Source organism: Stomoxys calcitrans, chromosome 2 (genome assembly GCF_963082655.1).
Source record: "Stomoxys calcitrans chromosome 2, idStoCalc2.1, whole genome shotgun sequence".
Lineage (NCBI taxonomy): Eukaryota > Metazoa > Arthropoda > Insecta > Diptera > Muscidae > Stomoxys > Stomoxys calcitrans.
The window spans coordinates 179,565,249-179,586,967 of NC_081553.1; the positions used below are offsets into that span (position 1 = coordinate 179,565,249).

Sequence of the window (21,719 nt, forward strand, 5' to 3'; positions counted from 1 at the left end):
ACTTGCTCTTGTGTAACACCCAATTGGATTTATGTTGCTTGAGCTTTTTTAATTAGGCTCAACGAGGTAGAAAATTCTAGTTTTGTCACGATATGCAGTTGTGGATAGATGTAAATTAAAGTAGCATAGGATAAGGGACACCCTACGGATGGAGTGGGCAATTAATTTTGGAAACTCCTTATTTATATATGAACCAATTTCCGGAATATTTTAAGCCAGCATCGAGAGCATAGCAATTCACAGTGGGAGAAAATAAAGAAAAAAAATAGTAAACACTTTAAAATTTTAATTTTAACTAAATTATCGGATGTTGATGCAAACTGCAGCAAAGTCATTGTAAATTTTGTCACCAATCCAAATCATGCATAAATGAAAATCGAACCACAAATGTCTTCGTAAATCGCAAAATACAAAGACAATCTCGGCCAAAATGAAAAAAAAAAAAAAAACAAAAAAATAATTTTATAACTCAAGCAGAGGGATAAGGATTCTTGCGCACTATCCAGCAAAATAAATGAAGATTTGGCATCCCAAACAATTTATCGAGATGGCGAGGTGACTATGACCATCTGGGACCGGCCACGATGACACCTCAGTTCTAACCATTTCAAATTTCAAAGAGTTATTTCTATCCTCAAATTCAAAGAGTTATTGGCACTCAATAGCTATTTTGGCCAAAACAATTGTCTGTTACGCATGCCACCTAAAAATAAAGTTAACTGGAACAAAGTTATCTAAACACATGCACATACACAATAGAGTGAGAGATGCCCGCACGTTTTGGCAATCGTTCAGTGGATGTGTTTTTCAATTTGGTCGACGGACATCGTGTGTTGTTTACAAATGAACACCACTCTGATTAGTGCCATATGAAGCCAAAGCAAGCACAGCAATAAGACATCAAATGTTGCTGAGCGGATATATAGATATACTCCGATGTTTTTTAGCACTAGCTTTTTTATTTTTGGATCAGAATTGCTTTTATCAGTGACGTACGTGCTGTCTGTCTCCGCCCGTGCAAAAGTGACAGACTTACTTCCAACTTTTTCTTTACCCAAGCCATTATAAAGCACGCAAATTAATTATGGTCTTCAGTGTCTTCTAATCAGTTGCGGTTAATGTGAGCCCTCGTGCGTATTGTGAAAAATGGAAGGTATGATTGTCGATCATTTTATGCTCATCGGCTAAAACTCGCACAATAGCTCAACGAATTTAAATGAGCATTTTATTTTTTGGGAGTCGTCAGTGTAAACCACGGTTGCTGTAGCTTGCTGCTTTTCTCTGTTATCCACTACAGTATAGTGGTTTTAAGTAGGAAAAGGTAAGGTTTTTAAGTCTATAGAGCTTTGGTGTCGCAAGCTTGCCTTGTTCAGCGTTATAAGCAGACATGCTAACCTCTGGATTGTAACTACAATATCCCTCGTAATATTTAGAAGTTATATGGACTTCTATACAGATGATTCCCAACTAGACAACCATACAAGCTTTGGGTTATACATTGAAGAACTGTCAAATACCCCATTTCGCTGAATTTTGATATGGTGAGTTGTTTTATATTTATATTTAGCTTCCATACCGAACTGCCGATCTGGGGTCTTAAGCCCACAAAAACCGCAATTATTTTCCGATTTCGCGGATATTTGAAATGGCGAGTTGATTAAACCCTACCGATATCTGACATAAATATGGTTCAGATCGGCGTATATTCAGATAAATCTGGTATACACCGATCTGCCAATTAAGGGTCTTAAGTCCATAAAAGCTGAATTTATTACCTGATATCGTTGGAACTTGTCACAGTGACTTGTATTAAGCCTCTCGACATCCCTGTCAAAAATGGTCCAGATCAGACTCTATTTAGGCATAGCTGCCGTGTTAGGGTCTTAATCCCATAAAAATCGGATTCCTTGCCTGATTTCTATGACACTTTGACTTGTATAAGTGTTATCGGGACCTGAATCAATTATGATGCAGACCAGCAGCCATTTGCACATTGCTATGGATGTATTGGTGGATTTGTTATTAAAGAGGATGATTCATTTATCCATCGTGGTGGTTATCCAAAGTTCGGCACCGCCTTAACACTTTTTACTTGTTATACCCTCCACCATATGATGGGGGGCATACTAATTTCGTCATTCTGTTTGTAACACCTCCAAATATTCGTCTGACACCCCACAAATTATATATATTCTTGATCGTCGCGACATTTTATGTCGATTTAGCCATGTCCGTCCGTCTGTCTGTCGAAAGCACGCTAACTTTCGAAGGAGTAAAGCTAACCGCTTGAAATTTTGCACAAATACTTCCTATTAGTGTAGGTCGGTTGGTATTGTAAATGGGCCATATTGGTCCATGTTTTGATATAGCTGCCATATAAACCGATATTGGGTCTTGACTTCTTGAGCTTCTAGAGTACGCAATTCTTATCCGACTGGAATGAAATTTTGCACGACATGTTTTGTTATGAATTCCAACAACTGTGCCAAGTATGGTTCAAATCGGTCCATAACCTGATACAGCTGTAATATAAACCGATCATGGGTCTTGACTTTTTGATCCTCTAAAGGGCGCAATTCTTATCCGATTGGAATGAATTTTTGCACGACGTGTTTTGTTATGATATCCAACAACTTTGCCAAGTATGGTTCAAATCAGTCCATAACCTGATATAGCTGTCATATAAACCGATCTTGGGTCTTGATTTCTTGATCCTCTAGAGGGCGCAATTCTTATCCGATTTGAATGAATTTTGCACGAAGTATTTTGTTATCATATTCAACAACTGGTTCAAATCGGTTCATAACCTGATATAGCTGTCATATAAATCGATCTGGGATCTTGACTTCTTGAGCCTCTAGAGGTCGCAATTTTTATCCGATTTGCCTAAAATTTTGTACGACGGTTCCTCTCACAACCATCAACATACGTGTTTATTATGGTCTCAATCTGTCTATAGCCCGATGCAGCACCCAAATAAATCGATCTATCTATTTTACTTTTTGAGCCCCCAAAGGGCGCAATTCTTATTCGAATTGGCTGACATTTTACACAGGTCTCCAACGCATAATATAATTGTGGTCCAAACCGGACCATATCTTGATATCGCTCTAATAGCAGAGCAAATCTTTTCTTATATCCTTTTTTGCCTTAGAAGAGATGCCGGGAAAAGAACTCGACAAATGCGATCCATGGTGGTGGTTATCCAAAGTTCGGCACGGCCGAACTTAAAACTTTTTACTTGTTAAACCTAATGTAGCTATGATCCTAGAAGGAGTAAATCATGGAGATCCTTCAATCCTGCAACCCATCGATCATATTTTCCAAACATTACGTGACACATAAAACTTCCTCCTTAAACTTCCTCCTTCCTTTAACAAAGGTAGCTGCCTCACCTGTTTAAGTGTTATTAGGTAGTTGGTATTTTAGTAGACAAATTTTGTCATCAAGGAAACTAAGCTCACTACATTGATCCATGAAATGCAAAAGTTTTTCACACTCAAAACTATTGTGCACTGGAAGGTGACTTCCAATTGCTAAAATCTAAACACATGCAAATAATAAATTCAAGATAAGCAAACACATTTCTTTCCACTGCTTGCATATCTTTTTCCAGCTGTGTTCCAGCAAGAAAACAAGACAAATGCAATGTCCTGTACATGCATAAGTGAGATAGAACAACAATAACAACATAAATAAGTACAAACTAAGTTTGTTATCGTTGCACTGCCACATAAGCCAACACATTCATAGATGCAGTAGTTAACTTAAGGAAGCCACAGTTTGCGTGAGCTTTGTTTTTCGAATTCTTTCAAAAGTTTAAGTTACCCTGTGAGAGTGTGCGTTTCATGCCCATGCGTGCAAAATGTTTGATTTTTATTTTTTTTGAATAAATTGCTCTTGTTTTTGTTTACTAATTGGAAATTAAATTACAGTTAGTGCTTAGAGCTCAAATTCAGATTAGTTGTACTAATTTACAACTATGCTTAGCAGTTATAGCCATCGATTTGATGGCTAAAGGGAAAAGCATGAACAAATCAAAATCGAAGGCAATACATCGTCATCGGCTTCGATAGACAACTATGCGAGTCCTTTAGTGATAAAGGTACGTCTATAACATGTCTACACCTTGAGTTCATGAATTTTTTGCTCTGATGTAAAAAATACATTGGCAAATTCATTATGTATTGTCTTTTGAACACGCGGAGTTAAGAAGATCCTTGCGGATCTCAACGTTAATAAATCTCCGGGCCCCGACTGTATATCAACATTTGTCCTTTGTAAGTGTTCTTCGACGCTTACTCGTCCACTACGCAACCTTTTCAACCTTGCTTACCGTGCGAGAGTTTTCGCGGCGCGTTGGAAGCTTGCGAACGTTCCGCCCATCCCCAAAAAAAGTGGGGCGAACAACCCTGCGAATTACCGGCCAATTGTGATATGCTCCACGCTCTCCAAGGTTATGGAGAGTATGATTAACCATAATTTCGTCAGATACTTAGAGTGCAATGGCCTTCTTAGCGACAGACAGTATGGGCTCCGCAGAAATCGCTCTACGGGAGACCTAATGGCATTGTTGTCGGAACGATGGAGTCGCTCTATCCACCAGTTTGGTGAGAGTAAGTTCGTTGCTCTGGATATCTCCAAGGCATTTGATAGGGTCTGTCACGATGCACTTTTATAGTCGGTAATAACTTTGTTCGTTTTATATCATCAGATGAGTACACATTGACCGCAGGTGTGCCACAAGGTTCTGTAACTTTCCCCTTCCCTTTTTCTTATTTTCTTTGACAATCTATTCGGCCAGACTTCGAATTCAGTCTACTCACTTGCCGATGACAGTAGTCTGTGTCATTCATATTCATTCGACCATAGGCCCAGTCCTCAAGAAATTGTGGACACGAAGCGCATTATGGATGAGACGCTCTCCCAGAATTTGTTGGCCAATCCGAGTGGAGTAGAATGAACAGAGTAGACTTTAATGCAAAGAAAACGCAGTGTTGTTTCTTGTCCCACAAGCGATTCACTGACCCACTACAATCGTCGATATCTATCGACGCTATAGATATTGAGCAGTCAGATTCTCTTTATGTTCTGGGCGTGAAGATACAATGTGATGTCCGGTGGTCAAAACACATATCCGAAGTCAAAAGAAGAATCCAAGTGTTTGGGCTTTCTTAAGCGGTGCAAAAAATATTTCGACTCTACTGATCTTCTCAATATCTATACTACCTACATCAGGCCGAGTATGGAATATACAATAACTCTCATATATGGGCAGGAGCTCCAAAATCATCCTTGGAGCTACTTGACCAGGTTCAACGGAGAGCAATGGTGTTGATTGGGCACAGTAGGGTATCCAACTCTATTGCTTCTCTTGAACTTCGTCGAAATGTGGATAGCGTTTTATTGCTCTATCGTTATTTCCATGGTGTGTGTTCCAGGGATATTCTTCTTCTTATCCCTGACGTTAGGATGTTCACCAAGAATACAAGTCTTGCTTGGAACTCACACTCGTTTGTAATTGATTGGTCAGTCGACCGAACCATGCATTACCGGGAAAATTAATTTTTCGCCCGAACTATTCGTATGTGGAATCGACTTCCGGCTAGTGTCTTTCCCACCGACATAGAAATTTAAGACGAATATCAATAAACACTACTCCCTCTTTCCTCCAACCCTTACATTTCCTAACTGCCAACGCAATGTACTGCATCTATAGGGGACATCCCCTGCGTGTTGGTTACGTAGAAAAAAAAAAAACAAGTAAGAGCGTGCTAAGTTCGGCCGGGCCGAATCTTATATACACTCCACCAAGGTTCGCATCTCTCGAGTTCTTTGCGCAGTATCTTTTCTTAGGCAAACAAAGAATATTGAATAGGAACTGTTATGCTATTGTCCAATACTTATAGTCCGATTCGGACCATAAATGAATACTGATTTTTTTTTTGAAGTCATTGCGTAAGATTTGAGTTCATTCGGATAAGAATTGCGCCTTGTAGGGGCTCAAGAAGCAAAATCGGAGGATAGGTTTATATGGGAGCTGTATCAAGCTATTTATCGATTCTGACCATATTAGACACGTATGTTGAAGGTCATGAGAGAAGCCGTTGTACAAAATTTCTGCCAAATCGGATAAGAATTGCGCCCTCTAGAGGTTCAATAAGTCAAGATCTCAGATCGGTTAATATGACAGCTATATCAGTTTATGTACCGATTTGCGCCATACTTAGCACCTTTATTGGAAGTCATAACAAAACACCTCATGCAAAATTTCATTTAAAGCGGATAAGAATTGCGCGCTCTTTTGGCTCTAGACGTCAGGATCCAAGATCGGTTTATATGACAGCTATACCATTATGAACCGATTTGAACCATACTTAGCATAGTAGTTGGAAGTTATAAGAAAACACTTCGTGCAAAAATTCAGTCAAATCGGACAAGAATTGTGCCCTCTAGAGGCTCAAGAAGTCAAGACCCAATATAGGTTTATATGGCAGCTATATCAGGTTATGAACCGATTTAAACCATATTTGGCACAGTTCTCAGAAGTGATACCAAAACACCACGCGGAAAATTTCAGTCACCTTTGACGAGAATTGCGCCCTTTAGAGGCTCAAGAAGTCAAGACCCAATATCGGTTTATATGACAGCTATATCAGGTTATGAACCGATTTCAACCATACTTGGCACAGTAGTTGGAAGTTATCAGAAAACACTTCGTGCAAAAATTCAGTCAAATCGGACGAGAATTGTGCCCTCTAGAGGCTCAAGAAGTCAAGACCCAATATCGGTTTATATGGCAGCTATATCAGGTTATAAACCATACTTGGCAGAGTTGTTGGAAATCATAACAAAATACTTCGTGCAAAATTTCAGTCAAATCGGACAAGAATTGCGCCCTCTAGAGCCTCAAGAAGACAAGACCCAAGATCGGTTTATATGACAGCTATATCAGGTTATGGACCGGTTTGAACCATACTTGGCACAGTTGTTTCAGTCAAATCGGATAAGAATTGCGCCCTATAGCGGCTGAAGAAGTCAAGACCCAAGATCGATTTATATGAGAGCTATGTCAGGTTATGAACCGATTTAAACCATATTTGGCACAGTTCTCAGAAGTGATACCAGAACACCACGTGCAAAATTTCATTCAAATCAGAATTGTGCCCTTTAGAGGCTCAAGAAGTCAAGACCCAAGATCGGTTTATATGGCAGCTATATCAAAACATGAGCCGATTTGAACCATTTAGAGTCCCAAACAACCTGCATTAGTTAGAAGTATTGGGTTGCCCAAAAATTAATTGCGGATTTTTCATATAGTCGGCGTTGACAAATTTTTTCACAGCTTGTGACTCTGTAATTGCATTCTTTCTTCTGTCAGTTATCAGCTGTAACTTTTAGCTTGCTTTAGAAAAAAAGTTTTAAAAAAGTATATTTGATTGAAGTTCATTCTAAGTTTTATTAAAAATGCATTTACTTTCTTTTAAAAAATCCGCAATTACTTTTTGGGCAACCCAATATTTGTGCAAAATTTCAAGCGGCTAGCTTTACTTCTTCGAAAATTAGCGTGCTTTCGACAGTCGGACGAACGGACGGACAGACGGAGGGACGGACAGACGGACGGACAGACAGACGGGCGGACGGACAGTCGGACGGACGGACAGACGGACGGATGGACGGACGGAAAGACGGACGGACTTGGCTAGATCGACTTAAGATGACATGACGATTAAGAATATATATACTTTATGGGGTCTCAGACGCATATTTCGAGGTGTTACAAATAGAATAACGAAATTAGTATACCCCCATCCTATGGTGGAGGGTATAAAAAAACAATATCCTTAAAATGTTTGCTTGTCTCAATAAGCCACCTTAATGTTATGTCCATATTTATCTCTCCATATTTATGTCGATTTTGCTTATATAATTATTCTTGTTTAGTTTATTTGCTTTTGATTATTGGCCCTGGTAGTTGTGGTAATTGTTATCATTGTGGCTGTCTTCGTTGCTCTTGTTGTGTTGTCGAATAGTTCGTGTTCTAAGTATCAATTACAAGGATGGCAACTAAATATTTGCCTGGATGAAACAGACATCAGATGGATAAAGGGACAACAAACAAGAACAATGCAAGACAAGTATGCACCACTCAAAATCCAAAGACTCTCGCACATACTCAACTTCCCCCCCATTATGTATAATTGCTCATCCAGAGAATGGCTTAACATTGAGCAAAAGTCTTTAAATGAAAACTTTGCAAATGTCTAAACAACATTTTCCAAATGCAGACACTACACCGAAGGCGATCGAAGCGGAGGAGGTCATCATTGCGAATGCAATAAAATGCATTCATTTGGAAACTAATGGCAGCCAACAATGACAACTGTGGCATTCTACAGCTTTCGAGTCAATTGTCATTTTCTCTATGAATTGCGTGCAAATGTCGTTGAAATTATCTTGACAAAACTATGTTCGTAGAAATACTCCTGGGGGCGGGGGATAATAAAACGTCTTAAAGAATCTAATTTGAAATGGAAATGAAATTGGACGATGACGATGTTGTAGATGTTGATGGTGATAATGATAAATTAAAAATAAACTAGGTCACCCGAAGATTGATTCCGCTTAGAAAAGGTTTAATTCATGTTCAAATGCCTGTGAGCAGAAAATGCACTAATTGAAAAATATAAAATCCAATTGTACTAATTATACCTAAAGAATATACAGCTTAAGGGTGTATTTTATTTTATACACTAAAATGGAGCTGTGACAATAGAAATATTGGGCGAGCTATTGCCACAGAAAGGCATCTCCTTTACAAGAAGAGAAGGGTAACCATACCTTTGGCTCTGCATAGTAACATTAAAAAGATGGCAAAATTTCATTTTCAGCTAAAAGAAGTAAAAAGGTGTGAAACGGGAAGAATCCCAAGGATTCAGTTTAACTTAGTCCAAGGCATCTTTGTCAGCACAACAAGTGACTTTTGTATACCACCGTATTCAAAAGTACACTTGTTGTGCTGACAAAGATCCCTTGGACTAAGTTAAACTGAATCCTGGCATGTAAAGCAGTTGTAGTCTTATGCAGCCCTCGAAATGCATGCTGATGCTCGGCGAATGGAAATTGTCCAACGAAAGAAGCCGGAGGAGTTGTCACTCATGCGTCTTGGCTACTGATGAGAGAAGGGAGATCGTTCTGTACGAATTCCCCTTACTCGTTTTCTTTTTCAGATTTCAGTAGCGGGATCAAAATTACTAATTTTGTCCATATAAACATTCTACTAAAGAACAAATGTTGCCAGCATTAGGAGGTGAAAACCACCGCTGAAAATGTTATTCTGATGGTCTCGCCAGGATTCGAACCCAGGTGTTCAGCGTCATAGGCGGAAATGCAAACCTCTTCCAAACATCGGGTACTGTTATAGTATTCTGATAGGCTGAGGACAGTTGTAACGAAATCGACTTCAGGCAGATCCAGATTCTTCATCATTAGTGTAGAAATTCTGTTTGGAACAATGGCTTTGCGCGACTTGGCGCCACGGATGACATTCGTAGCTACGTACACGGTTGTTGTTGTAGCAGTGTGTTGTACACTGAAAGACTCCATCGGGCCAATGAAAGACTCCATGGGGCCAATGAAAGACTCCATCGGGCCAATGCGGTACGCACAACCGGCTGCCATGGGATTGCACGGAGATCCAGCGACACGGAGATCACGGATATACGAATGGCTCCCCTTCTAGCCTTTACACTCTCGGGTCAATAAATTGACGTTTATCTAATGAAAATACCTCAGAAATATCGTCAGTATTTTTATTTAAAAAAAATCCAAGAAGCAAATAAAAAACCAAAAAAAAAAATCAGCTGTTTTTCTGCAATTTTTCACTGAAATTCGTACTTTTTGCTTGCAAATTTTTTAAAGAGAGTGAAATGGCTCTCACTCTCCTGCAAATTTTTATTGGCAAATTTTTATCGGCAAATTTTTATTGGAAAAATACGCGAACAGATCTTGTGATACCGCGGCAAGGCGGATTTAACAAGTAAAAAGGCGTTAAGTTCGGCCGGGCCGAACTTTGGATACCCACCACCTCGGGTATATATGTAAACCACCTTTCATCAAAATTCGGTGAAAATTTCATACCTTATACTCATATACCTCATACCGATATGAACATAAGTCGCTGTGTCAAATTTCAGTGAAATCGGAATATAAATGCGCCTTTTATGGGGCCAAGACTTTAAATCGAGATATCGGTCTACATGGCAGCTATATCCAAATCTGGACCGATTTGGGCCAAGTTGCATTAACATGTCGAAGAGCCTAACACTAAGCACTGTCCCAAATGCGTCTTTTATGGCCCCAAAACCTAAAACCTAGATACCGGTCCATATGACAGCTATATCCAAATCTGTACCGATCTGTGCGATATTGCAGAAGTATGTTAAGGGGCTTAACTTAACTCACTGTTCCAAATTTCGGGGACATCGGGCAATAAATGAGCATTTTATGGGCCCAAAACCATAAATCAACAAATCGGTCTATATGGCAGCTATATCCAAATCTTAACCGATCTGGACCAACCAAATGGAAACTACAATCCGACCTTGACCGATTATACGATTGGTGTCAACTGAATTTAATGGAATTGAACATAAAACAAGTAAAAGCGTGCTAAGTTCGGCCGGGCCGAATCTTACATACCCTCCACCATGGATCGCATTTGCCGAGTTCTTCTCCCGGCATCTCTTCTTAGGCAAAAAAAGATATACGAAAAGATTAGCTCTGCTATTATTATATTATTACATGTTGGAGACCTGTGTAAAATGTCAACCAATTCGAATAAGAATTGCGCCCTTTGGGGCTCAAGAAGTAAAATAGAGAGATCGATTTATATGGGAGCTGTATCGGGCTATAGACCGATTCAGATCATAATAAACACGTATGTTGATGGTCATGAGAGGATCCGTCGTACATAATTTCAGGCAAATCGGATAATAATTGCGACCTCTAGAGGCTCAAGAAGTCAAGATCCCAGATCGGTTTATATCAGCTATATCAGGTTATGGACCGATTTGAACTATACTTGGCACAGTTGTTGGATATTATAGCAAAATACGTCGTGCAAAATTTCATTCCAATCGGATAAGAATTGCGCACTCTAGAGGCTCAAGAAGTCAAGACCCAAGACGGACGGACGGACGGACAGACGGACAGACATGGCTAGATCGACAGTAAATGTCGCGACGATCAAGAATATATATACTTTATGGGGTATCAGACGAATATTTCGAGTAGTTACAAACAGAATGACGATATTAGTATACCCCCATCTTATGGTGGAGGGTATAAAAATGTAAACATATATCGTTTAACAGATTAAATCATCTAACAACAATTTACTCTATAAACGGTTCGCCCCTAGAAACTGTGGAATCAATCATGGATCTTGGCTTCTTGTTGGATCAAAGGTTAAACTATAGATCACATATATCTTTGACGATCAATAAAGCCTATGGTTCTTTAGGATTTGTTAATCGTTGGAGCAAAGAGTTTGTTGATCCAATCGTCACAAGAAATCTATACACATCCCTTGTTCGACCGATACTGGAGTATGGTTCTATAATATGGTGCCCAAATTATAAAATCCACTGCAAACAAAATTGAGTCTGTGCAAAAACAGTTCGTGTTATTCTGCTTACGTATACGTAATTGGACATTTAATACTTTACCATCTTATAAAGAAAGATTAAATTTGATCAAATTGCCTTCATTGGAAAGTCGGCGTACAATGCTGAATCTGAATTTCATGTTAAATATACTAAACGGAAACTTGAAGTCGGAGTTTCTGCTGGACCACATCTACTTGAACGTGCCGCTGAGACCTTCACGAAATTTTAATCTTCTTCATGTTGAATACTATCGTACGAATTTTGCGAACAATGACCCATTTAGGCGTTTATGTGTTGAATTTAATAAATTTTACAATAATATGGATCTGTGCGAAAACAAATATACTTTAAAGAAAAAGAATATTATTTTGCTGAATTCGTAGTTATTAAGCTTAGTTTGTATATATTGTATATAGTCTAGTCTGTAAGGATTATAATATCTATAGACTAATAAATAAAAAAAAAGGGTCGGAAATGGATATTTCGATGTGTTGCAAACGGAATGACAAAATGAATATACTCCCATCCTTCGGTGGTGGGTATAAAAATGTGGTCTCACGCACACAGCTGTTAACAGCCGGTCAGATTTGACGGTATTAAGATGACGGATTTTTGTTTGCATTCTGTTTTCAGTTATCTTCCTTCTCGCATATTTTCTGCTCATGTACGTACACGTATACACACACATACACAAATTTCTTTGTGTGTGTTGGCAAAACGTCGATCAGCTACGTAAACATCTTTATTTGTTACGACATGATACCATTGATCCATCCACATTGGTTTAAAAATCCCAACAACTTAAAAATGTTCACATCTGCTAAATCAGACAAGTTTTCAAAGAAATGAGAACCTAAAGTGGCACTGACTACCAGTGCCGGAAGCACACACAGAACATGTTTTATGGCCTCTTCTTCCTCGACGTCCTCACCAATGTTGCCTCTAAAGAAAATTATTTCCCACCAAAATTTAAGAAAAATCCTACGAAAACCAACTAAAATCTACCGAATGTTCTAAAATGAAGAGTTGGCCATTTATCCATTCCATTTGCAGCCAATCAAGTGATATTTTGTCAATCCTACACAGTAAACATACTAGATCGATATATTCATAGACGATCTAGACATGTCCGTCCGTCTGTTTGTTGAAATCACAGCCTAAAGTTCAAAGATGGCCTATAGATTGATATAGCACCCTATATCAAGCTATATAGCACCCTATATCACCATAAGAAAACTTCAGTTCATTAATTGTCGATTCAAGGGCTTGAATCGACAATACAGTGGACCCCTTAACATGTGAGTATGAACCGGATCTGACCTTATTTGTATGCATCCTTGTATTCTGATGCCGGTTTATGAAATCTGGAAGAGATCCCTTAACAGTCTCACAGTCAATATCATACCTTAGCCCCTTTTTCCTGAAATTTGAAGACCCCTGGTAACAGTATTTAGCCCCTCGCAATGATTTTATACTCCACGAATAGAAAGCGTCGACAAGAAGTGAAATAATCTTGATCTTGATCGTCATGACCTTTTTTCAGTCGATTTAACAATGTCCGTCAGTCTGTCCGTCTGTCAAAAGCACGCTAACTTTCGAAGGAGTAAAGCTAGGTGCTTGAAATTTTACACAAATACTTCTTGTTAGTGTAGGTCGTTTGGGATTGTAAATAGGTCAAATCGGTTCATGATTTGCCTACCAAAAAACGGTCATCACTGCTTTTGCAGAAGTCGTTAGCAAGTTTAACTATCAGAGAGTGGCCTGTCAATGTGGAAACAATGAATGAGACGTCTCACAGTGGGACAAACGGCAAAAAAGGGAACTTTTCGCGGTACCAAATGTTCTATACATTTAAAGATAAAGACGAAGGCTTTCAGGAAAGTGACAATGTAGGTGCATATCTTTAATACAGGGTGAGATACAGAGTGTCAAAAATGACAACTTTTCACTTCTACAATTTTCTGGCAGCTATAACTTTTGATCTACTGAACCGAATTTTATGATTTAGGACTCTAGAGAAAAATCTTGACGAGATCTAAAAATTATTCGTACAAAGCCATATTTTTTAATTTTAAAATATCAAAATTTTGACCTGGTTTTTTTCAGTGTTGTCTTAACAGTTTAGGTTAGGTAAGAGTGGCAGTCCTTCACAGACTCACTTAGACAATTTTAGGTCTATTGTGATACCACTCTAGCGACAGGCCAAGGCTTCTGGCGGGAATCGAACCCACGAAGGAGCTTCTAGAGAGCGCAAGCACTTCTAGTAATCCAAGCAAGCACTTCCTGTAATCCAAGGAGCTTCTAGTAATCCAAGCACGCTGCCAACTCGGCTACCGGGTCGCCCGGTTTTATTAATTCCTTCAATTTTTATACCCACCACATTCTCGACATTCTGATTCGTTCTAGCCATGTCCGTCCGTCCGTCTGCCGAAATCACGAAAGCGGTCCAACGCTTAAAATTTTGCACAGATGCTTTCAAGTGAGGTAGGTCGATGTGGATTGCAAATAGGCCATATCGGTTCAGATTTAGAAATAGCTCCCATATACACCGATCTCCAGATTTGACTTCTTGAGCCCTTACAAGCCGCAGTTTTTGCCCGACTTTGCTGTAACGTTGCAATGTCGTGTTTTGTTATGACTAAACTTTCTTACGATAGTGTAAAACTTCTGTTATGACTTTCAACAACTGTGCTAAGTACGGTCCAAATCGGTCTATAACCAGGTAAAGCTCCCATATTTTAGCAGATTCCATGGTGGTGGGTTCCCAAGATTTAGGCCGGCCGAATTTAGCACGCTTTAACTTGTTATACCCTCCACCATAGGATGGGGGTATACTAATTTCGTCATTCTGTTTGTAACTACTCGAAATATTAGCCTGAGACCCCATAAAGTATATATATTCTTGATCGTCGTGACTTTTTATGTCGATTTAGCCATATCCGTCCGTCTGTCTGTCTGTCGAAAGTATGCTAATTTTCGAAAAACAAAAGCTAGCCGCTTGAAATTTTACACAAATACTTCTTATTAGTGCAGGTCAGTTGGGATTGTAAATGGGCCATATCGGTCCATGTTTTCATATAGCTGCCATATAAACCGTTCTTGGGTCTTGACTTCTTGAGCCTCTAGAGGGCGCAATTCTTACCGATTGGGATGAAATTTTGCACGACGTGTTTTGTTATGATATCCAATAACTGTGCCAAGTATGGTTTAAATCGGTCCATGTTTTGATATAGCTGCCATATAAACCGATCTTGGGCCTTGACTTCTTGAGCCTCTAGGGGGCACAATTCTTATCCTATTGGATTGAAATTTTCCAAGACGTGTTTCGCTATGACTTCCAACAACTGTATTAAGAATGGTGCAAATCGGTCAATAACCTGATATAGCTGCCATATGAATGGATCTTGAATCTTGACTTCTTGAGCCACTAGAGGGCGCAATTCTTATCCGATTTAAATGAAATGATGCAAGAAGTATTTTGTTATGATATCCAACAACTGTGTCAAGTATGGTTCAAATCGGTCCATAACCTGATATAGCTATCATATAAACCCATCTGGGGACTTGACTTCTTGAGCTTCTAGAGGTCCCAATTATTGTCCGATTTGCCTGAAATTTAGTACGACGGATCTTCTCATGATAAACATACGTGTTTATTATGGTCTGAATCAGTCTATAGCCTGATACAGCTCCCATATAAATTGATCTCTCTATTTTTCTTCTTGAGCCCCCAAAGGGCGCAATTCATATTCGAATTGGAAGACATTTTACACAGGTCTCCAACATGTAATTCAATTGGGGGCCGAACCGGACCATATTTTGATATCGCTCTAATAGCAGAGCGAATCTTTTCCTTTATCCTTTTTTGTCTAAGAAAAGATGCCGGGAAAAGAACTCGACAAATGTGATCCATGGTGGAGGGTATATAAGATTCGACCCGGCCGAACTTTGCATGCTTTTATAAGTTACTTTATTATTTTTTACAAAATATTTTAAAAATGTTCACCGTCTATGGAGGATTCTCTTCTCAAATAACATTCTGTTGTTTTCCTTTAGTTATGCAAAATCAAATCTATTTTAATTTATTAAGCACCATAATTTGTTAAAACAAACAAAAACAAATGAAATTTACACAGCATATCATTTATTCAAAAGATATGTCTTTTAATCTTGACACAAAGCCAAAACAGACATACTATGTCCTGGGAGACAATAACATAGCATTGCCTTTAGTTAGTATGGACAGAAAACTCTGTCTGTTTTGGTTATTTGTAATAATATTTTAAATACATAAATTCTGTGATGCTCTGGGGAAGACTAGCTAGAGCAGCAGTGAAAAATTTTAAATTTCGAATTTATTTTTCTTCATTTTGTAGTTTGACAAAAAAACACATATATGTATAGATATACTCAGGCAGGCAAGCAAAAAAAAAACATATCTCTTCATGGGGAAAAAGTAAACATTGTCCATAACTTACTGTCAGAAATATTTCATTATACACGTTCATTTTATTACTGTGTCTTTCTTTTCAGTTTGTGTGGGAAGCTCGACTGCCATTGCAAATAGTGGTAGTCAGCGTTCTACTCCTTACTCTCACTTGTCACTCTTTCGGTGTGCGTGTGTGTGTGCGAGTTGTGGGAGTGGTGTAGCTACAGAAAAACTGTAACCACAACATGACATTTTAATAAATTACTGTTCTGACCACAGCAAAACAATCAAGATGTCACTTTAATATGTCAATGCGAACCAACTACCGCCTCCAAATCAGCTAGAGACAAACTATGCCTCCCATCGAAAGCTTCATTTGTGAGCTCCATATGTCGCACATGAATGTTAAAAATTGTGGTTAGCAAAGAACGAAATAGTAGTATATCAGTATATGTTCACAGATTTCTATATAGGGGTGAAAGATAGCTACTGAATTTATTCATTTTGTATTGAAAAGTTAGTTATAATCGAAAAACCCGTGTAATTTTCTTTAACTTAAACTTCAAACAAGTAAAAAGGCGTTAAGTTCGGCCGGGCCGACTTTGGATACCCACCACCTCGGGTATATATGTAAACCACCTTTCGTCATAATCCGGTGAAAAATGTATAATTTATACCCCCATAGCAGCTATACCGAAAAATAGTTCGATTTGGAACAAATTCGACACAGGCATTGAGTGGTCTAATAACTACAAGTCATTGTTAAATTTTGTGGAACAAAATATTGGTCTTTTTGGTAGCCATATCCAAATATAGACCGATCTGAACCATATATATAATTTCACCGATCTCGGATTATAAATGCTCCTTTTATGGGGACAAAACCTTGAATCGAGAAATCGGTCTATATGACAGCTATATCCAAACCTGTACCGATCTTTGCCATATTGCAGAAATATGTCGAAGGGCATAACACAACTGACTGTCCCAAATTTCGGCGACATTGGACAATAAATGCGCATTTTATGGGCCCAAAACCTTAAATCGAGAGGTCGGTCTATATGGCAGCTATATCCAAATCTGGACCGATTTGAGTGAAATTGAAGAAGGATGTCGAAGGTCCTAATATAACTCACTATCCCAAATTTCAGCAAAATCGGATGATAATTGTGGCTTTTATAGGCCTAAATCGGAGGATCGGTCTATATGGCAGCTATGACCAAATCTGGACCGATCTGAACCAAATTGACGAAAGACGTCGAGTGGCCAAACGCAACTCACTGTCCCAAATTTCCGCAAAATCGGATAATAAATGTGGCTTTTATGGGCCTAAGACCCTAAATCGGAGGATCGGTCTATATGACAGCTATATCCAAATCTGAACCGATCTGAGTGAAATTAAAGAAGTAAGTCGGAGGGCCTAACACAACTCACTGTCCCAAATTTTAGCACAATCGAAAGATAAATGTAGCTTTTATGGACCTAAGACCCTAAATCGGAGGGTCGGTCTTTATGGCAGCTATAACCAAATCTGGACCCATCTGGGCCACATTAACGAAGGATATCGAAGAGCTTAACACAACTCACTGTCCCAAATTTCAGCAAAATCGTTTAATAAATGTGGCTTTTATGGGTCTAAGACCCTAAATCGGAGGATCGGTCTATATGGCAGCTATGACCAAATCTGGACCGATCTTCTAACAGATGCCGGCCCTTATAACATGCATGTTGTTGTTGAAACAGGTAATCTTCAGGGATCTTTACACTAAGATATGTGCCTACCAACCTCTCAAGAGTCTTCAGCATAAAGGATGATAGACTAATAGGACAAAAATCTTTCGCCTTCGTGTGGTAGGGTTTTCCTGCTTTCGGAATGAAAATGTCCTTCGTGGCCCTCCATCCCACAGGTATATATGACATTCTGATACAAGCCGAGTATATCTCCCTAAGCCAGGGAACCAGTCTATCAGACGCAGATTGTAATTCAACCGTTGATACATCATCAGGTCCTGGCGATTTAAGGAGGTCAAAACTTCTTATCGCCCAAAGGATTTTCGGCTCCAGGGAACCAGTCTATCAGACGCAGCTTGTAATTCAACCGTTGATACATCATCAGGTCCTGGCGACTTAAAGGGGTCAAACCTTCTTATCGCCCAAAGGATTTTCGGCTCAGACACAATTTCCCTAATGGCCTATCAGTGACAACCTCTTCTGGCGCCACATTGTCCGTTGGAATATTTCCCAGGAAATGTGTATCAACGATTAGTTCTAATGTTTCCTCACTAGACATTGTCCATACATTTTCTGACTTCTGAATAAAACCCATCGTAATAGGTCTCAAGGACAGAATCTTCCTTAGAATAGAGGCCTCAGATATATCCTCCACGGAGCTACAGAATTCCACCCAGGATTTGTTCTAAGCCTTTCTCAGCTCGCCCTTTTATTTTCCTAGCTCAGTCTTATAGAAGTCCCAATCGTGTGGTGCTCTTGTGGCTTTTGCTCTGTTGAAGAGTTTTCTGCAGTCCTTCCTTAGACCAACCAGCTCTGGGGTCTGTTATGAGTGTGCTGTTATGACTCTCTTGCCTTGCACAACCGAACCGAACTAATGGAGAAAGTTGGGAACCACAACTTTGAGACAGTCAGTAACTTTATCTACCTCGGCACCACCGTAACCGAAACGAATGACACCAGTTTTGAGATTAAGCGAAGAATAATACTGGCAAACAGATACTACTTTGGAAAAAGCTAAGTAAGCAGTTTAGAAACAAGGCCACCTCTCGACAGACGAAGACTACACTATACAAGAGATTGATACTACCCGTGCTGTTATATGGTTCTGAAGCATGGGTACTTGTGAAAGCAGATGAGGCAGTTCTTGGAGTATTTGAGAGAAAGATTCTTCGTAGAATATATGGTCTAGTTTGCGTTAATGGAGAATATAGGTGACGTATGAACCACGAGCTGTATGAGCTGTATGACGACGATAGCATAGTAGCATAGGTCATGCTGTCAGAATGGATGAAGAAGCTCCCGCAAATAAGTCTTTTGAAGGCAAACCCGGTGGTACACGCAAACCGGGAAGACCAAATGCCCAATGGAAAGATCAAATTGTGGGAGACACTTCGAAACTTGATGTCAGATATTTTAGAATGAGCGCAGAATATCGAGGCGCTTATTCGGCTAGTGGAACAAATATTCTGTCATGGCCAATTAAAGTAAAGTAAGTTATGACTCTCAACAACTGTGCTGAGTAATGTTCAAATTGGCCTATAACCACATATAGTTCCCATATTTTAGCAGAATCCATGGTGGTAGGTTCCCAAGATTTGGCCCGGCCGAACTTAGCACGCTTTTACTTGTTCAAGTATAGATTTGAGGTCTGAAGGCGAGTTCCTTATTGAGGTATTTTTAAACCACTAGCAATTTAAAAGGATCTGTGCCGAAAAATTACTCTTGAATACCTGAGATCCTTTTTATCCTCGGCATGCTTTTGTAGAACGCCAATGTGTTCATAAATATATCCATCAGTTATGTCATTGTTAACATCAATGCTGAAGTTTTTCCCCCCCAAATTCTATGCGTAAAAAAACGCACTGACATGAACATAAAGTGGACTTTTTCACTTGAAAAATTTCGCAATGAATTTAAGTGAACATAAAGGCATTGTTCCACATCATTTCTCGTCTACTCTTTTGGGTGCAAATTTCAGGAATTTCAGAAAACTGCAGAAAAAAAAAATCATGACAACCACCCAGTGTTTGGTGATAGAGTTTTAATGGTAAAACAGATATTTATGGTAACGACAATGGTCAACAATAAAGGGAGGCTGGGACAAATGACACCATGATATCGAATGTAAGTTGGATGAACTAAAAAAGTGTTTTTTTAAAAGGCATCTCAACAATGTGGAAACCCCGAAAGAGGAAAAAAGCTACGCAAACACACAGAGCATTTATTTATTCATTCACTCATATGAAAAAAAGAACTTTTTGTTTACCCTGTTGCCAGAAGTAACGCAAACTATGGGCAAAAGGATGAACATGTATTCACAGAAACAACACCAAATGGAGGGCACTGTGGCTGGGCAGGACTTTGAGCAGATAGATATGCGAAACAAAGAGTTGCTACAAATTAATGGCTGATAAACAAATATAAAACAGTAATAAACGGATGAGGTCACATATCAGAATGATTCTCACTTTGACTTTATTTCGATGTTCGAGCGCCACGAAAAAAGGCTCTGTTGTTCTGGTATTTCTCTCTCCCCCTCTCTACCTCTTCCTCACTGTTCCCCCTATACAAAGCGACAAAAATGGGCTGAAAGTTACCGAAAAAAATGTGTCCTGTAATTGTTACAAGATTAATGGCCATCGGAGTGAAAACAAAAACTCACTTGCTGGCCTGATAAATAAAATGCATGTTAACAAATGTAATAATTATAAATTGATGGAAGACTGACGAGTCTTTGTGTATGAACTGGAAATGAAAACGCAACACAAAAATAAAACAAAAACTTGGTGATTTAACACGAAAAATGGGCTAAAGTCATTAAGGGATTAAAATGGAAAAGCCATTACAAAAGCATTAACAATCTATAACATTGCATTAAGGATATCCGGAGAGAAAAAAATTCACTGGCGAGTGTTAAGGATGTTCCTGCAGTCACTTAGTCACACCTTTATATGGTGTAGCAATGCCAACTTATTGATGCTGATTGTATTATGGCATAGTAGTATAGCTACAAGTTCCCTTTAACAAAAACTTGCATTGCAGCAACATGCAAACAAGGCCAATAAAAGCAGCTTAACCTTTTAATGCATTAATCGCCTTCGCAAGTAAACTTGTATATGGTAAAACGATATAAAAAAGTGCTACCAAATTTCAACCAAATGGCAAATTCAAAGGCACCAAAAAGAACCCTATACTTATGCTCTACCTTGTGGCAAAGGGTGAATTTCGTTTATAAGACCAACAAGTAAAAACGTGCTAAGATCGGCCGGGCTGAATCTTATATACCCTCCATCATGGATCGCATTTGTCGAGTTCTTTTCTCGGTGTCTCTCTTTAGGCAAACAAAGGAAAGGAAAGGATGAAAGAAAAGAATTGCTATGCTATTGGAGTTATAACAAGGTATAGTCCGATTCAGACCTTAATGGAATGAATGTTGGAGACCACACTAGAAGTCATTGTGAAAAATTTCAGCCATATCGAATAAGGATTTCGCCCTTTAGGGTCTCAAAAAGTAAAATAGGGAGATCGTTTTATAGGGGAGCTGTATTAGGTTATAGACCGATTCAGACCGTAGTCGACACACATGTTGAAGGTCATGGTCAAGAAGCCGTTGTACAAAATTTCAAGCAAATCAGATAATAATTTGGCCCTCTGAAGGTTCAAAATCAAGATAACAGATTGGTTTATATGACGGCTATATCAGGTTAAGGACCGATTTGAACCATACTTGGCACAGTTGTTGGAAGTCATAGCGAAACACGTCGTGCAAAATTTTATTCAAATCGAATAAGAATTGCGCCCTCCAGAGGCTCAAGAAGTCAAGACCCAAGATCGGTTTATATGGCAGCTATATCAGGTTATGGACCGATTTGAACCACACTCAGCACAAT

At 39.1% G+C, this 21,719-nt stretch overlaps 1 protein-coding gene across 1 annotated transcript in view; it reads right to left on the bottom strand.

Annotated features, from left to right (window-relative positions):
* LOC106086113 (irregular chiasm C-roughest protein) overlaps positions 1-21,719 on the bottom strand; it is a 1,171,308-nt gene that overhangs the window by 289,542 nt on the left and 860,047 nt on the right. The window lies entirely within an intron of this gene.